Source organism: Puntigrus tetrazona, chromosome 15, assembly GCF_018831695.1.
Source record: "Puntigrus tetrazona isolate hp1 chromosome 15, ASM1883169v1, whole genome shotgun sequence".
Lineage (NCBI taxonomy): Eukaryota > Metazoa > Chordata > Actinopteri > Cypriniformes > Cyprinidae > Puntigrus > Puntigrus tetrazona.
The window spans coordinates 17,321,456-17,340,166 of NC_056713.1; the positions used below are offsets into that span (position 1 = coordinate 17,321,456).

General features: G+C 32.9%; 2 pseudogenes; both read left to right on the plus strand.

Annotated features, from left to right (window-relative positions):
- Nucleotides 1–305: 305 nt before the first annotated feature.
- LOC122359224 lies at nt 306–1,253 on the plus strand (annotated as a pseudogene).
- Nucleotides 1,254–4,917: 3,664 nt separating this feature from the next.
- Nucleotides 4,918–9,432, plus strand: LOC122358669 (annotated as a pseudogene).
- Nucleotides 9,433–18,711: the final 9,279 nt, after the last annotated feature.

Genomic DNA, 18,711 nt, shown 5'->3' on the forward strand with positions numbered 1-18,711 from the left:
AGATAATCATAGCGGGGTTTCCCCTCATGAGGTTTATAATCCACACAGACTAATAACTAAGATGGTATAAAAGGCCCAAGATGTGAGCATACACACTTGTTGGAACAGTTCTGTTTCTGCATGACTGCTCAGTCAATCAGACATTTTATAAGCGTCATGTTATTGAAAGCGAATATCTCTCATCATACCATACATAGAGGAGCAAAGGACTGTTGTAAGTATTTTAAATGTTTCGCATTTATCCATAACATACTTGATCAAGATGTAATATATATTTCCTCTTTTACTTCGTTTAGGACAATATCATGTCTGCAGCTGGAAACATATACAATGTGTCATCTGATCTGTCTCTTCAGGGCTTTGATCTGTCCCCTGAGAAGGCCATTATTGCGTTCGTCTTTGCTGCTCTGAATTATATAATCATATTGTTCTGCAACTCTTTTCTCCTCTTCACTGTCATAACCAATAAGGGTCTTCATGAACCAATGTACATTCTCCTGTTAAATTTGCCCATTAATGACCTTATAGGTTCTACGTGCCTGTTTCCTCACGTCATGCGCGGGAGCTTCTGTTTGACACCAGGACAATGCCTTTCTCCATCTGCATCACTCAAGCGTTTTTCATACATGTTTACGCCCGTATCAGCGGTCTTCATCTTAACCGCCATGGCATACGACAGATATGTGGCCATCTGCCATCCGATGAGATACACTACCATTATGAGCAAACTTCACCTCACCAAAATCATCTCTTTGGTTTGGCTCTCTAATTTGACACTGATGGCCATTCTTTTCATTCTTCTCCTGCGTTTGCCTCGCTGTAGGTCTTACCTTACCCATCCATACTGTGACAACCCTTCCCTGCTTCAACTGGTCTGTGCAGACACAACCATTAATAACCTTTACGGACTTCTGATAACAGCTCTCTGTCAGGTGTTTACAGTGGGTATGATTTTGTACACTTACCTACGGATCCTCATAGCCTGTTTCCGTAACAAAAGCTCTGACACTAGGAGTAAAGCTCTGCAGACTTGTGGCACACACCTAGTTGTCTTTGTTTTGTTTGAGTGTTTGGGTCTTTTCACCATTATCTCATACAGGATAAAAGATATTTCTCCCCCATTAAGAAAATTTATTGCTGTTGGTGCAATGATATTACCACCGACAATGAATCCTGTTGTATATGGATTGAGGACTAAGGAAATCAGGGTCAAAGGGTAAAAATTTTTCCAGCGAAAGGTTTTTACATCATGAACAAATAATACTGTAGTGTTGTGCTTACTGCTGTTTCTACAAAACGTAGTTTATCAGTTATATGCATTAATATCAATCTGTCTTTCTGTCACATTTTCTCTCTCTAACACACAAACATTTCAGTAGTATCAGCAATTTACTTCTTTTTCTGTTCCTTTAACAAAGTCAATCATGAGTTTTTATTATGATGGATCTTAAATATATATTCTTGGTTGTTTTATCTACACTTTTTAGAGATTTTTCTAAATCTGGTGCACAATGTACTGTACTCATTTTGAGGGAAGTTTCCATTTTGATTATTTATTTTATCATTTTTATTATCTTGTTTTTTACCTGAATTTTACAGTGCATTAAGTTATGTTATGTTATGTTACAGAAAATGTGTGCAAAATGAATGGATCATGTCCTGGTAATGACCTTGTACTTTTTCTGTTAATCTTACAGTGTACTATTATAGGCCAACATTTAATTTTTTTATTCTCTCACTGACTGCTGGCTTTTCTCAATACATTGTCTGTAAATTCTAAATATTTTAAATACTGATTAGTTTCATTATATGATTCTAATATGACATATGTTGATTTTGCTAACATATGATTCATCTAATAAAATCCTGATTCGGATACAAAATAGTTCATGACTATGCTGTCAGTCAATACTGTAACTGGGAAAACCATAAATATTCATTTGGATAAATACTAATTTAGCGGCATGTAGTAGTTAATTTGCATCATATTTAGGGAAGCACTGTGTGCGATTCTAGTTCATGACCATAAGATGGAACCGTGTGTACATATATACAGTTATTTTAGTCTTTATTTTCAGTCTGTTGCTGTGGCGACATTTCCACTGAAACAAAACAAACTAATTGTTTTTTGTAGCGGCTATTCGCATTAAGTGTAAATAGGGATAGAGGCTGTTTACAGCAAGTGCAAATAACAATTCGATGCTATTTACATTTCTGATGTGATTTGAAATTGAAAAAAGTCAGAAGGCGGATTCGAATTTTGAGTTGTTTCCAAGAACAAGAGGCAGAATCACCTCATAATCTAGGATGTGGCTTAGGCAATTTTTTTTAAGATTTATTTCTGGCATTATTATGACAGGACAGCTTAGAATTGACAGGAAGTTAAGTGGGAGAGAGAGGGATCAGGAAAGGTTCTTAAGTCAGGATTCGAACTAGGGACGCCCAAAGCACAATGGCGCTATATGTCAGCACACTGCCTAAGGCTATCTGCACCAGCAGCCGGTCTTTTAAACGCTAGTATCCGTAGTTCTACTTGAGTGAAGGATGTATGTATTCTGCCATCTCTGATGGCATCATTGGGGGAATATGCGCACAGAATGGCCTACTGGCTGAGCATGGGTCAGGGGCATTCATGCTGTGATGCAACGGTGCTGTTAATTCAGACCCAGTGCCACGTTTTATGTTCCCAGACCTTAATTTATTTATTTTTTTCTGGTGAACACATTTTATCTCTTCAAAAACGTCTAGCTCTTTATACCATTTAGTGACAAATTTACAATATGGCCTTACATTGTCATAAAGAAAGCTAAACCATAGCAGGACCATGCAACACAGACCATAAAAACACAAATTTCTAATGCAGTGTCTTGCAGACAAGTCTTTTCATAGTGATTCATAGTGTTAAAATACATTAAAAAAATTATTTTAGAGGAAATGTAAACTGCCACCTTAGCCAGTTGTGTTATTTTATGACAAATAAAAGTGTCTGTCACTATCAGAAAAAAAGTCACAAAGCTGTCACTATACCCCAATCACATAAAATCACCTAAATGTTCAGGTTTTACGTAATATTTAGGTAATATTTGTATAACTTATTTAAACATAAAACAAGGTCTGTGCTTGTGATTGTGAAACCTGTCCTTTCTGTCTTTGTTTAAAAGCAGTGAAAAACACATCTAATCTACATGATACACATTTGTTACATGAAGAATGAATTTTCATTTAATCTGTTTTATTACAAACAGAATTCAGGATGTGTACAAAAACATCTAATAGTATTGACAGTAATACTGACCCACTGTACAGTATAGGCCTATGTGCACATAGATATTTTTGCAATTAATTTATGGTGATACAATTTTAAAATACATTGAATGATTGTTTGTTATTTTGGCTATAATATAGAAATTCATAATGAACATATGGATTAAACAGCTGTTAGGACATTTGCATGCAATGTTTCAAGATGTTGGTGTGAGTAATGTCGTAATATATTGTAACAAACACTGTCATGCCACAGCAGACTATTCTGCCATTGGCTGCCTAACAAAACTGTGTCATCATGACCTCATTTATTACCTGGAGACCCATTAGTTGTTAGCTGTGCGTGTCAACCTTTGTATACTGTAGCAACCATAATTAGTCATTAGTTTAATGAATGTACTTAGTTTAAATTAGTCGTGTTTGTTTCTGGTGTCTCAGCAGGGAATCACAGTGGATTTGTAAAAGCAAGATAATGAGCATCTTAGGGATATGAATGATCAATCAAAAGATTCATAACAAAGTTACACTATTAGAATACAATACTTGTATTGCTATGGCATTTTAAATCTGATATAAATCTTTAAATTCTTTTAAAATCTTTTAAAATCTTTAAAAGTAAATTTTAGTTAACATCTTTAAATAAACAATTTGTTTATGATTAAGTTATGTTCATCTTATTTAATACCTTTCTAGTTATAATTTGACATGATATCATTACATAACAGTAACTTTGATATATTTATTTTTTGGCAGTTAAATTCTTACCTTAGTTATTGGTTACCTATGGCATTTTTGTAGCTTAAAATGCCAGATTATACAACATACACATGAAGATGCATTTTTTACTTTCTTCAATAACCTTTGTATATAAACACACACACACACACACACACACACACACACACACACACACACACACACACATATATATATGCTGCAAAACTGGAAATATTTACCATGTTTTTATAACACATATTTCTTCTTTTTGCCTTGTATGGCGCATAATCCTGCCTTTGTTATAGAGAGCAAAACATTTTTGTTTTGAATTTGTATACCTCTATGGGTCAAAGTGTACAGACCAACAAAAGCTTTATTTGTACATAATTAAACTAATTAAATGCTCATGAGAAACATTTTCTTAAATAACAAGACTTCAGTCAAGGTAATTATATTTTTGTTTGTACAACAGTGTTTAATTAGACCCATTAGACCTTGGTCATCAGTTTAGATACCCTTTAAAACCTTTCACAGGCCCGATTTCAACCCAAAGCAAGATTTCAAGAGAAATCATCAGGTATTTTTTTTTGATCACCTAACTTCCAAAAACACTTCCAATTGTTTTGTTTCTGTTTTCTGTTACAGTGCAATACTGCACATTTTATGATTGTATGAAATATAATCAATGATTACGTGAATTATACTGAACATGGTATTCATGGTATTGATTTTAAACCATTGAAACAGAGTTTCCTAAATACAAAGTGTTTTTAATGGCCGCAAATGTTGTACTTGTGTAATAATCATACCCCAAGTATCTTGCTGTATGTAATCTAGCCATTGTTGATATTTCAGTGAATAGTGTTATTATTCAGATTAGTTCAGAATGTAGATCTTTTCACAGCAATCCTGACTGTTTCTGTTACCCTCCCACCAATGCTGAACCCCATCATCTACAGCTTAAAGACTGATGAACTCAGAGAAAAGGTAGTGAGGCTTCTGAGAAAGTCAAAAGTGGCACAACAGATCATTAAAATGAGAGCAATGGCTAACAGTGACATCCACTCAGTTCAAAGTACTTATAATTTGTCAACTTGCTAATTATGTCCGGAATCTGTCACAGTGACCCTTTGTTTTGACCCCAGTGCATTATGTATTATTATTGCATTGTAATCATGGTGAGTTACTCATCTTTCAGTGCAAAAAAAAAGGAAATAAATGATAGAAAATTAGTTGGTTGATTTAATTTTATTATGTCTCTAGTCCAACGTTGACTGAAAGTATGAAACTCAGAGAAAAGGTAGTGAGGCTTCTGAGAAAGTCAAAAGTGGCACAACAGATCATTAAAAATTCAGTTTTTCCCATAGTAGGAGATATATTTAATATTTAATATTATAACCTATATTAAGCAGAATGCACTTATAACCTATGATTACAAAAAACATTTCTCTTTTAAATGCTTTGGGATAATGTAATGTAATGTAAATTTGCATTATGTCTGATTTTTGCTTTGTATTCATGGTATGCTACCTCCAATTTAGCCATACGTTACACAAAATGTATTTTTAAAATGCATTTTTGGAGTGGATGATAAAAACAAACTAACAACAACAACAACAACAACAAAGAGCACCACTGGCCAACAGTAGGCCAATCATAAAGAAACAGTAATATAAAAGATACACTAAAGCTAAAAAGGATACTCCAGAATACAAAGCAATTTGTTGAATATTTTACTGCAAAATCATGAAGATGCAATTCTTTCCCACTAGATGGCACTGAAAGACAAGAAACATTTGATAGACTTCCTACATATGTACTTGTCTCTCAAACCTCAGTGTGGGCACATTTAAACACTATATTTATATGTGATTGTCTGTTATGTTGGCAAAAACAATCTACAGATAAATAAAGCCAAACAAAGAAGAACTGAATTGAAGTGAAGCAGGTCAATAAGCCACGATGACATGACGTGAATTAAACGCGCAGTAACTGACCACTCAGCACCGCAGTGGACCTTGAATAAAAGATCTCACTGTTAAACATAAAAGGACACCATTTAAGACCATTCCATGCACTGCACTCACTCTCCTCATCTAGGATAAAGCTTTTCTTATGTATGATATAACAATAACAGTGTGATCTTATAATGCTTGCCAGAGCCATGGTTCACATGCTCTTTATAAAGAAAGGCCATGGTGCTTCTGTAATATACCTATCAATTTTCACTGTCCCATATATCAGAATTAATTAATTAATATCTGCATTAAGAACATGCAACTAAACTAATTAGTTTGTGAACGATAGACATATGGTTTATTCAGTGGGTCATAATGAAAGATGAAAAATAATGAAATAATGAAGTGATGAAAATATATCCTTCCAAAACAATTCTATGTGACACAAACCTATAATAAAGCTATTCTGTGAAATTTTTCAAGCACTTTTTCAAGTAAGAGTTTTATAAGTATGAGCGTTGCGTGGATTTAAGAGTATGCACACTCCAAGATTAAATCTATGTGTGCGCATGCTTTATAAATGAAACTGTTGATAGCACACTACTCACATACATGGGTAATTCTAGAATTGGAAGCACATTTTGTGTCTCTTAAGACTAATTTTTGTGCGTTTACTCTATTAAGTTACATACAGGTGCATTTCAATAAATAAGAATGTCATGGAAAAGTTCATTTATTTCAGTAATTCAACTCAAATTGTGTATTAAAAAAATCAGTGCAGACACACTGAAGTACTTTAAGTCTTTGGTACTTTTAAATGTAATAATTTAGGCTCACATTTAACAAACCCACCAATTCACGATTTCCAAAAATTAGGTGCCAATGAGCTAATCAACTAAAAACACCTGCAAAGGTTTCCTGAACCTTCAAAATGGTCTCTGGTTTGGTTCACTAGGCTACACAATCATGGGAGAAGACAGCTGATCTGACAGTTGTCCAGAAGACAATCATTGACACTTTTCACAAGGAGGGTAAGCCAAAATTAATTTCCTAAGAAGCTGGCTGTTCAGAGAGTGCTGTATCCAAGCATGTTAACAGACAGTTGAGTGGAAGGGAAAAGCGTGGAAGAAAAAGCGCATAAAGCAAGCCAGAGAACCACAGACTTGTGAGGATTGTCAAGCAAATCGACTAAGAATTTGAGTGAACTTGGGTGAGATGTCCATAGCCCAAGTTGCTTGAAGTCCAGTGTTACGTTTCCACAGTCTGTGATAATTTGGGTGCAATGTCATCTGCTGGTATTGGCCCGTTGTGTTTTTGAAAACCAACGTCACTGCACCCGTTTACCAAGAAATCTTGGAGCACTTACTGTTTCCTTCTGCTGACCAGCTTTTTAAAGATGCTGATGTCATTTCCAGCAGGATATGATACCTGCCACGCTGCCAAAAGCACCAAACGTTGGTTAAATGACCATGGTGCTTGTGTGCTTGACTGGCCAGCAAACTCACCAGACCTGCACCACCAGAGAATCTGTGGGGTATTGTCAAGAGGAAAATGAGAAACAAGAGACCAAAAAATGCAGATGAGCTGAAGGCCACTGTCAAAGACACCAGGGCCTCCACACCACCTCAGCAGTGCCACAAACTGATCACCTCCATGTCATGCTGAAGGCAGTAATTACAGCAAAAGGAGCCCCTAACTAGGTATTGAGTACATACACAGTAAATGAAAATACTCTCTCCAGAAGGCCAACAACAATTTTGTTAAATTTGAGCCTAAAAATCTCCCAATTATATATCTTGGCAAGATGGTTTATTTGATCAAAGCTATAGTTTTAATTTAAATTTCTTTAGAACATATATAAGTGTGGCATATACTGATATAGATATATACATATGTTACACTTATCAAATTGACGAGACATGAAATTTCATTCTATAATGATTTACAAGGTAAAACAAAATGTAATAAAAGCAAGACCTTTATCGCATTTTGTTTTACCTCGCTTTGCCTCTGTGGGCCCAAAAGTGTAAAAACACACAAAAACACTCTGTACACTAACAACTTTATGGACTTAATTATAACAGTAATTAAATACACATGAGAAACATTTGTGATAAATAACAAGACCTTAGTGAAAGTAATTATTTCTTTGTTTGTACACAGTGGATAATTAGACCCATTAGACCCTGGTCATTAGTTTAACAGCCCTTTTATAAACCCTCTTTCTGAAAACTGCAGGATTTCAATCCAAAGCAAGATTTACAGAGCAGTTGGTGGGTATTATTTGTATTTGTTTAAATTTTAGTTCTAAATTAACTTAACACTTACTATGTTATGTTTTTCTGTTACAGTGCATGCATTTAGTTTTACAATTGTGTGAATATAATATAAGGTTGACATAACAAAAATAAAAATATAATCTGCTCATAATTCCTTATAATTCATACTATATTTCTGTCCTTTTTAGTTACGTTTATTACAGACAATGTCTTTATGTTTTCCCTATCTTCGCTGAATTGTTTAAAAACTGAAAATTGTGGTGTATATGTTGTTTCAAACATTGCAGAGTCCAAATGAATTTTCAGTTGCTTTCAGCATTTGGGACAATACTCTTTCATAGTGAGTTTTTGTTGCTTATGCCTTTGCCTCACAACGAAGCAAAAACTACCTCATTTTGGCCTTGTGTTGGTCCTACATAAATCACCTTGCTGTTGTAACCTTGTTCTACTGACTGTTGTGCATGTGAGCTCCAGCTTACAGAACCCCAAGTATCTTGCTGTGTAGTAATCTATGCATTGTTGATATTTCAGTGAATAGTGTTATTATATCCTCAAATGGTACCTGTTTTTGTATTCAATCAAATTATGTTTCATTCTGGAGTATTGTTTTCCCAAATGTTCTTCATGCATTTTGTGACATGGAATCTTTTTCTCTTACTCTTTTAGCGTATGATCGTCTGATCTGCGATCTGCTGGCCTCTGCGTTACTCCACATTAACACCAACCTGAGGATGCTGCTCATAATAGTAGGGATTTGGTCTCTGATTTGTTCTGTGAATTTCCCAACTATTTTTGCAGCCCAGACTCCCTTACTGTGACTCGAAAGTAAACAGCTGTTATTTGTGAACACAGTCCAATCTATAGGTTGGCTTGTACAGACATTTCTGCCCACAACCGACAACTGGCTAAAGCTAAGACTCTGATTTGTTTACTAGGCCCTTTGTCTTTTATTATCTTCACCTATGTAATTGTAGTGAGTCGCTGTGACAAAGATTGCCTCCATATCACAGCTGGAAGGCCATTGTCTATGCTTACTCATCTGCTCGTTAGTGCTGATTATTATATGCCTGTAATTCCCAGCATATGTACTAGGAAACCTGCGATTAGTTCAGAATGTAGATCTTTTCACAGCAATTCTGACTGTTTCTGTTACCCTCCCTGTGCTGTGACCCATCATCTTACAGCTTAAAGACAGTGAACTCAGAGAAAGGTAAGTGGGCTTCTGAGAAAGTCAAAAGTGGCACAACAGATCATTAAAAGAATGAGAGCAATGTGCTAACAGTGACATCCACTCAGGTTCAAAGTACTTATAGTTTGTCTGACTTGCTAATTATTAATGTCGGAATCTGTCACAGTGACCCTTTGTTTTTGACCCCAGTGCATTATACTATTATTATTGCATTGTAATCATGGTGAGTTACTCATCTTTCGGGTAAAAAAAGGGAAATAAATGATAGAAAATTAGTTGGTTGATTTAATTTTATTATGTCTCTAGTCCAACGTTGGAAGTTCACTTCATATCACATTTTAGAAGGTCATAGTCATTCATAAGGTTACATGAATAAAATCAATTAGTGTTTCTATAATGTATTAAGTTCAGCATCCATCCAACCAACACTGTAAATTTAAGAGACGTGACTTTCAGGCAAGCAAAAACATAGAGATAAAACACAAGCACACTAATTAGACCGCTCTTAAAATCATCAAATATACCTTTAGTTTTATAATGCAGTTTAAAAACAGCAATATATATTTTCTATAATAATATACAACAAAAGAAGAACAAAATATTTTTATATAAAATTCATAATAATAAACATATTTAAGAATATTTTAGTCATTGGGTATTTCAATGTGGAAACACAAGATCATTCTTCATTTACCCACTAGATGGCAGAAAGAAAACAATTTACACCTTGAAATTCATCTGAAGGCATAAATGCATAAATAATAAAATGATAATAAAGTGTAAATATATAAATAATAAACATTTCATAACAAGTACTCAGCACAAATCCTCAAATATAAAATACAAAGTTGAGTGCACTTATCAAGTTTTTTGTTTATAGCCATTGTTTCTCTTTTTATATATTGCATGTATGCATTAACAGTAAAGTTATAATGACATTGTATAAACTATGACTTTTAAATAATTCCTCTTCTATTATTATAATATGTATTCTGTGTATAAAATATTATGTTTCTTCTTCTGCATTACTATAGTCTTTAAGTACAATGTGAGTGCTTACGGACAAAGCCAGGCGGATTATATATAATCAACAATTGGATTCTAAAGAAGTGTAATCTGTGACTGTCACAAAAATTGCGATCATTGGAAGAACAAAGATGACTATAGGAAAGATTGATTAGGGTCTCAAATATTTTTTGACTCATAGTGCAAAATAGCATTCTAGTGCACTGGAACATATGCAGATTATTCTCTGATTGGATATAATAAAGTATAGTTATTTGCTGTGCATATTGTTTCTCTGAGGTTTTCTTTTAAATGGTGTGCTTGGCTTACTTATCATATCTGCCATATCATATATGTATATATATCTCTTCTCATATATATGTGTGCCATTTCTCTGTCTCTCTATAGCTCCTCTCACCATCTTAGTTGTTGTTGACAATAAAGTGTATCTTTGTGTTGTCAAGACTCTGTGTTCTCAGCAAATGTGTGTTATATGTGTGTGCAATATTCTGACCAGTTATCAAGTTCATATCTTAATGTATATAGCCAGGAGAATGCTAAGGTGTATTCTGCAGGTGTTGTCACCAGGCTGGACCTCAAACCTCGAAAACAAAAACAACAAGCTGAGATGTTCAGTTCTTGCACATAATCTGCCACTGTGGATAACTACACTTTTCTGTTCTTCCATGTTAACCTGTGCCATTGCTGGCCTTTGGGGAATATCTGTTATATGTTGATTTTGATATTTTAGTGTATCATTATGTTGCGTTATATATCGACATTGTTCATTAATGTAAGTCTTCGCTGGCGGTGTAACAAGTTGTCAACATTCAGTGATTCGTTCATTCGATCTCACTCATTTATAAAAAATGTTTTATTCCATATTCTTTCTATTTTCGCGTCCTCAATTGTTGATTTTATCATTTTGGGCCGATCAGTTTAGTCTTTAACATATTACCATGTTGCTAAAGTTATAGTGTATTAGTGCTGTATTCTCTAAATTATGATTTATTTCATGTATCAAACCTTCTTGTGTTTTCTTTTGCAATGTATATGACCATTTGATTAGTGTACATGAAAGGGTTCAGATCATCTGAAATTGTTCTTTCAGTTAGCATTTATTATATCTTCTATATGGGTTTCTTACAGTACAAATCTTGTGGACAGTTGATGGATCATTGTTGACAGTACTTATTAAACATCTTATTCTATGAAAATTTCATAATGTTGTGTTTGATCAGTTTATAACAATTACAAACTATGCTTTCAAAAATTTCATTTATATACTTCCCTCAATTTGTTAATGGTCTAGTGTATTATTTCAAATGAAAGGTGGATTATTTTAACTAATGAAGAAACGCTTTCATATCATTATACATGATCATTTCTGTGATTCTTAGATGTCGTTTAGTGTGAAAAATATTGTGGTATGTATCAATAGTTTAACTAAATCAGAGACAGTGTAAAATAAATGTTAGCTGTTGCATTAGCCAAAACAACTACATTTATTGCAGGTCTTTATTGTTTTGGCTTAATGCTCAGTTGACTGGATGAGCTCTGTATCACAGTTCAGAATTGAAGTTCTTTCTGGCTGTATTTAAATATAAATCAGTTATCATTGGAACAACGCCAGCAGAATGTCATGATGAGTTCTATTAGAAAGTGAAAGCATTAGCTGCCTTCTGTATGTAATTATGGGAAAAACACCTCCATGCTGTGAATTGGCTCTACAGGTCTTCAGAGCTATCATGCCCCTCCATCTTGTGTTACTTAGCAAAAGATACAAGTAAGATAAAAATATTTCAGCGGAGCAGATGAGCAGCTGTGAGGACTTTGCAAACTGGTCACATGTGTCATTTACACATTCTATGTGCTCTATTTATGTTGAATTTTGTGCTCTATTCATGAATTTTGAATGAAGATGATCATTAAGATACAAATCAAATACAAACACTAATATCACATTACGAAAAACCAATTGTAGTGTTGTGTATCTATCTAAGAATAATAATAATAAATTCGTTTGAATGTTATTTAACCTGTGTTAAATGACAAAAACGTGTATTTCAAATAAACAGTGAGTCTTGTGACATCAAGAAAGATGTTAATCATATTAAAGGAATCAGTGAACTGTTCCTATTTGCTCTAAACTGAGCAGACATTACACAGTCTTTTTGTTGTGTGAGTTCAGTCATAGCTATCTTCAGAAGGACTATGAAGTTTGTTGCAGCACAAACATAAACAACAGCAAACATGTATTGTATTTCTATGTTGTACAGAAATTCACTGAAATATTCAGGACAGAAGCATTGGAGATATTTTGAATTAGTTGCATTTCAGTTATTCAATGTGCTTTTTCTTATGTTTTGTCTTGTACGATGTAAATATCAAAGATGAAAATAATTGCTTTGTATTATTTAGACTATTTCTTTGAATAATCTGGAAAGTGGTACCTGCATTCTTCTACTATGTTTACACTCAAACTACCCAGTTTAAACACAGATTGTTTTTAGAATAATTTCATTATTCTCTAGTGGCTAGTTTGAGAAATGATAACGTAAATACTGATGTGGCACTCAGATGTTTATGTGTCATTGCCAGGCCTGCCTATGGATCCATTGGTGTTGGCAGATCAGTGCCATATGTTTGCACTACATTAAAATATCTGATGAAACATTTAAACTGACTGGATATATAATGTATTATTGTTTTGTGAGTTGACTAGTTTACACTCAAATTAAATCTGTTGTTTGCAGCTGCCTTTGTATGTAAGTTTAGTCATGTCATAAATTGTTAAATATCAAATAAATGGTTGACATTAACTATTTGAAGTTAAGTTGTAAGTTTTATGCAGTTGTAAACTATATATAAAATCACAGCACTTTGCATATTTATTCCTTATAAATCTTAAACATTGTGGGTCAGTCTTAAATCTGTTAACAAATAAACAACAAACCAAGAAGCATGTGTCAAGACAAACATATAATATAGTAGAACTAAGCACATCTGTATGCTCCCAGGGCTATGTATTTTTACCATTTGTGTGACATCTGTAGCTCTAAAACAGGCTAAAGTATTATGTATAGTGTTCAGGATGAATAATGAAAATGGACACACACTCAGCGCACTTCCAAGTATGGATGTGATTAGAGAGAAGTTGGGTATTTCATTCTGTACTTTGTGTGAGCAGTTTGTAAATCTGGTCAAGTTAAATATTTAAAAATAAAATTATAAACTATATTTTGCAGCATTGTTTAGTTGTGTTGACACTCAATTTAATTGAAGAAGTTATCATTAGTTCACATTATCCATTTTTATACATTTTTATTTTTATTTTTACCATATTATTAGTAACAGATAATTCATTACACATATATTTAAATAAAATAATATCTAACTAGATATTTATTATCTTAATTACTTTATTATTCATGTTTCATTTGATGTATTCGTTATCTGTAAGTATCTGCATGAGATCACTGGCACGTGATACGTGTCAATAGATCACAATTTATGTTTAAATAATAACATATGGATAACAAAGCAAGTCTTCTTTGTTTTGCTAAACTTGTTCTGTAAGGTGTGCGTTAGTTTTGTGAAAGCAAATTATGTGACATTATTTGTTTAAATATTTAATTAAATATATATTTGGTGGGTTAGATGGATTGATTTTTTAACGCGTTGTATTATTAGTATGCGTGTGTGTATAGTAATATTATTTGTATATAACAATTACAAACATTATTATAATATTATCTTGGGACAAATATCTGAGATAATGAAGGTGTGATATTAATTTCGATATTATTCATTCATCAGTTTGCCATCTTATGATATAAATATCATCTTCTTACTATTGATAATATTATTATTTTTGCTTTATTACGACTAATTCGTTAACTAGATTAATTTCAGTACAAAAATAATCTGATAGATATTATTTTATACTGTTTTTAAAAACTTTACAATTTGATTATGTTTACTAATTAGATTATTACCTGTGAGAAAGACAAGTAAAATAAATAATAATATAAAAAATACATTTAAAACACACAGTAATCAGGACATAGTCAAACTAAAACAGAAGGAATACATGGTTTTTGCCAGTTTGTATGGGACCTCATAGGTAGTGTGTGTTTTACTAACATCATTATACACATTATGTGAAGTATTTTGTCTGATCTTGTTAACAAACTGTTCTATAGGAACTTTAGAGGGTGGGGTTTTCAAGTTGCAATGAGCTATGGGGAATCGAGAGATGCTACATATCATGTTTTTATGATACAATATCATTTCATATTTATAAACATAAGCTGAATGCCTTACATGCTCTTGCATAATTTGAAGGACCTTCCTTGCTGAACTTTGTTATCTTGAGAAGTCAAAATTAGTAACTATTTGGGTGTGTATCCATATGATGAGGCAGTGTGCCATCATGTAGGAGCTATTCTGCCCATTAAACAACAATAACGCCTAAAGCACTATATAATTTATTGTTGTTTTCAGTTTACTAATACTTACCTTTTTATTTGTTCTCAAAATGTAAATAATTAATATAAGAATTTTATGTTAATTAACATTTAAATAATATTCATAGATTAAAAGAATCAACATTAATATTTTAGACATTTAGCAAAACACAGACCTTTAATGTACAGGCCTGGGTAATGTGAGGGAGTTCCTTCCTCAAAAGAAGCTCCAGAACGTAAAGGTATACTAATATCTGAGAAAAAGTTGCAAGATATGTCTTTTAGCAAGGAATTATTTTTGCTCTTTCCCAAATTAGCGAAAGAACTAGTCCTCCCTGGGCCTGTGCATCAACTGTTTACGTCCATTCGCACATATATATTTAAGATTTATCCACTTTTACTTCCAGCATCTATTACATGTTTGACAAGTGCTTTACTGATGCGCTTGTGGACAGAGTCATTAAGCCCTCCATTGCCATTCTTTCATCTTTCTGGCTTCAAACTAGCTAGTTCAACATTCTCTTTCGGCCATGAATTTTTTAATTATTCTTAAAACTGTGTATTGATTGTAGATATGTGTGTGATTCAACTATAACTCTTCAAGGACTGCACTCATCATGTCGGCGAAATGTTAGCTTTGTGAAGGATTTTGTCATTGTGTTTCAGGACTGTTGCATCACTAGCCTCATATCGCCGTTCTGTTTCTTGTGTCAGTGTTTACAATAGTAAATGCCTTTTGCATTGTTTGTAATGACTAGGAGCCTTGAAACCTGTTTATTATTTCACACAAAATCTAAGCGTTGTGTGATCTTACTATTCATTTTAACACTAGATAATCAGCAGTACTGGTTTAAAGTCAAGACCATTTTATTGCTAGACTTTTTTATTGATCATTTCTTGCATTAAACTCAGTCCATAACGTTTATTGTTGATGTGTATACGAATAAACTCTGCAATAAATCTGTTTCCACTTGTTATCTACGATTATCATGGCAAACGAAATGTATTCATTTCTGATCCTGAAACTCTGGTTGTTGGAAGTTTGATAGGTATTTGATGATTATCAGAGCTTATCCTCTCATTACAAGTAACTTCATAAATTTTTCATGCGATCTGTATCTTATTTTGTTTTTACTATGAGAAAGATATGGTTATCAGCATTCATTCATGCTACGCATTCATTGCTGCTGGGCTCTCTTACTGTTATTGTTTTTCTTACTGCGCCATTATTGTGGCAGTTACTCAGTATATCAAGCAGACAAAGGGAAGGATGAAGACTTTCTCCACTACGATCTCAGCCTGCATAATTTACCTTTTTTTCTTACCAGATGTTTTACACATTATTTTATCGCCAACATTATTATAGAATCAGCACTGATTTGCGTTAGTCATTATTATGATCAACTATATGCTTTTGTAAAGTCAGCTTTATATTTATTGTTTGAGGAACAGATGATCAAAAGAGAAGGTTTTAATCCAAAAAATGTAAAAGAAAAAATGATTAAATAAAGTGTATGACCTCACTTTGTACATTTTATTATAGTTTTCACAATATGTATATATATACCAATGACATGTACTACAAGAATGTACATACATAGCGATGACAAAGCATTTTTAAATTTGAATAGAACTGGTTTTGCTATATTTAAACAAAATAATTTAAGTTATACATTTTTAATAGTCTTGCTGTATAGAAAGTGTCAAACTAACAATTGAGGTTTATACATCCAGGTACTTTAAAAGGCTGTGTGTGTGTATATTTAAATATAAACATATATGTATATATATTCAAATTAGAAAATAAATAAAAAAAAAGAGATTTAAAATAGAAATAAAAAAATGTCCAAAAATAAGTCATATGAATATGGGAAACCTCTTTTTTTGTTGGCTATATATACTTAGAATGTATTATCTTCAATAATGGACTCTATATAGTGGTGTTTAACAGAAACAATATATGCTTTATTATATATTTATTTTACCAATAATGCAGAGAGTTTATTTTGAACATAAAATTGGAAAGCAGAACAAAGTAAGCTTCAGAGGTTGTTTATGATGTTACTGCAATGCTGGTTTTTAGTAGGTTATCTTATCATTTTGATTAGTTTCCATCAGATTAAACGACATATACTAATTTTACATGATGTCAATCAAGAGACCTTTTATTTCTATGTTTTATTACTAAAAACAGGAAACAACAGATATTGCAACGTGAAATGCTTATCAGAATTGCTTCTTTGTGTGCTCTACTAATTACAAACAAGAATACATCATGAAATATTATTTTAATTTAGTCAGGTCATATTATGCATTGCAGAAAAGTAAATCAAGGGATGAACTATAAATGACAGTGGACATGTTTGAATCCTTTGATATTACCAACTGCTAGCGTAGCACCTTGAAATCAGATGGACACAGTGAATATTGATAAGATTACTAAACACAAGCCACAAATATAGTCTTTTAAATATATATTTTTAAATCACCTGGAGCAGAAAAGAATTTATCCTCCTATTGTATGTATATTGTAAGTCATAAAAGCTTGTAAATGTAGTCTATTTGTATATATATTTATTTAATATCAGTTATTGAAATATAAATAAATAGACATTTCAGTCATTTAGAAATGTTCTCTAATTTGTCATTCTCAATGTTTTTAAACATTTTCTAATGTGTCTTTTATTTCAGCTGTGTTTTTAAAAAGCGTAAATGATAAGTTTAGCATCAATTGGAATAGCATATACCAGAGATGTGTACTGACCCGCCTGTATTAGGTGTGAGGAAAAAACCTTACTGCTGCAATGTATAGGAAGCATGGGCGGGGAGAATGAAATTCCTACTAACAACAGAAGTAGGAAACACAGGTCTTCAGAGCTTTTAAAATCCTTGCAAGTTGTAATTTGAGTTAAGCTGAGAAAAATGCCTATATATGAAAGAACTATAAGGATCATTAGTACTACATTGTATAAAGCTGAGATGAGAAACGCAAACATCTTGTTATGTACTACTGTCATTACATGCCAACCTATACACTGGTCCATGATCACCATAACTCTGTATCACAATAGATTCACAGAAAGAAAGTTGGTTAATAAAAACACTATCAAGCCTTACAACTGAAAATTAAATGCCCAAACTGCCCAATAAAATACAAATCATAGTAGTATTGTTTACAAGGAGAATGATATCTTAAGGGGGCAAACAAATGGCAATCATCAACGATCATATGCCAGAACAACAAGAGTGAGAACTCTGCATGGAACTGAAGAAACACAAAAAACATATTTCACTAAACAAGCATTGTAGGAGATGTACCGTGAGTCAAATAACAAAGTCTTCATCATGTTAGGAATCAGTGCATTAGTTTCACTGCAAGATCAGACAAGGCCAAGTTAAACACACCAAAGTACTTTGGACTGTGCAGACTTCTTTCAAGAGCAATAATGAGAAGAACTACAGAGTTCCCAATCACTTAGTAATAAAATAAACAATAAATAAAAAAATATATAGTAATAACTGCTGTAAGGTATACTCAGAAAGTCCAATGATGAAAAGTATTCAGGATGAACAATGGAGATATTCTGGTGAAAACTCAGATTTAAAGAACTCATGCATTGCAGTTCAGTGTTTTGAACAAGCTGAAAAAGAAATTACCATAACATAAGTAAAATAAGAAAATGCACAAATGTAAGCTTCTACAATTTGTAGTTCTGAAAAAATACCTTCTTGTAACTTTGCATAATATTTGAATCGCATATATACTAAAGCTTTAAATTTGAGCAAACAATGACAATGACGGTCTGAACGGCTTTCAAATGAAATTACTC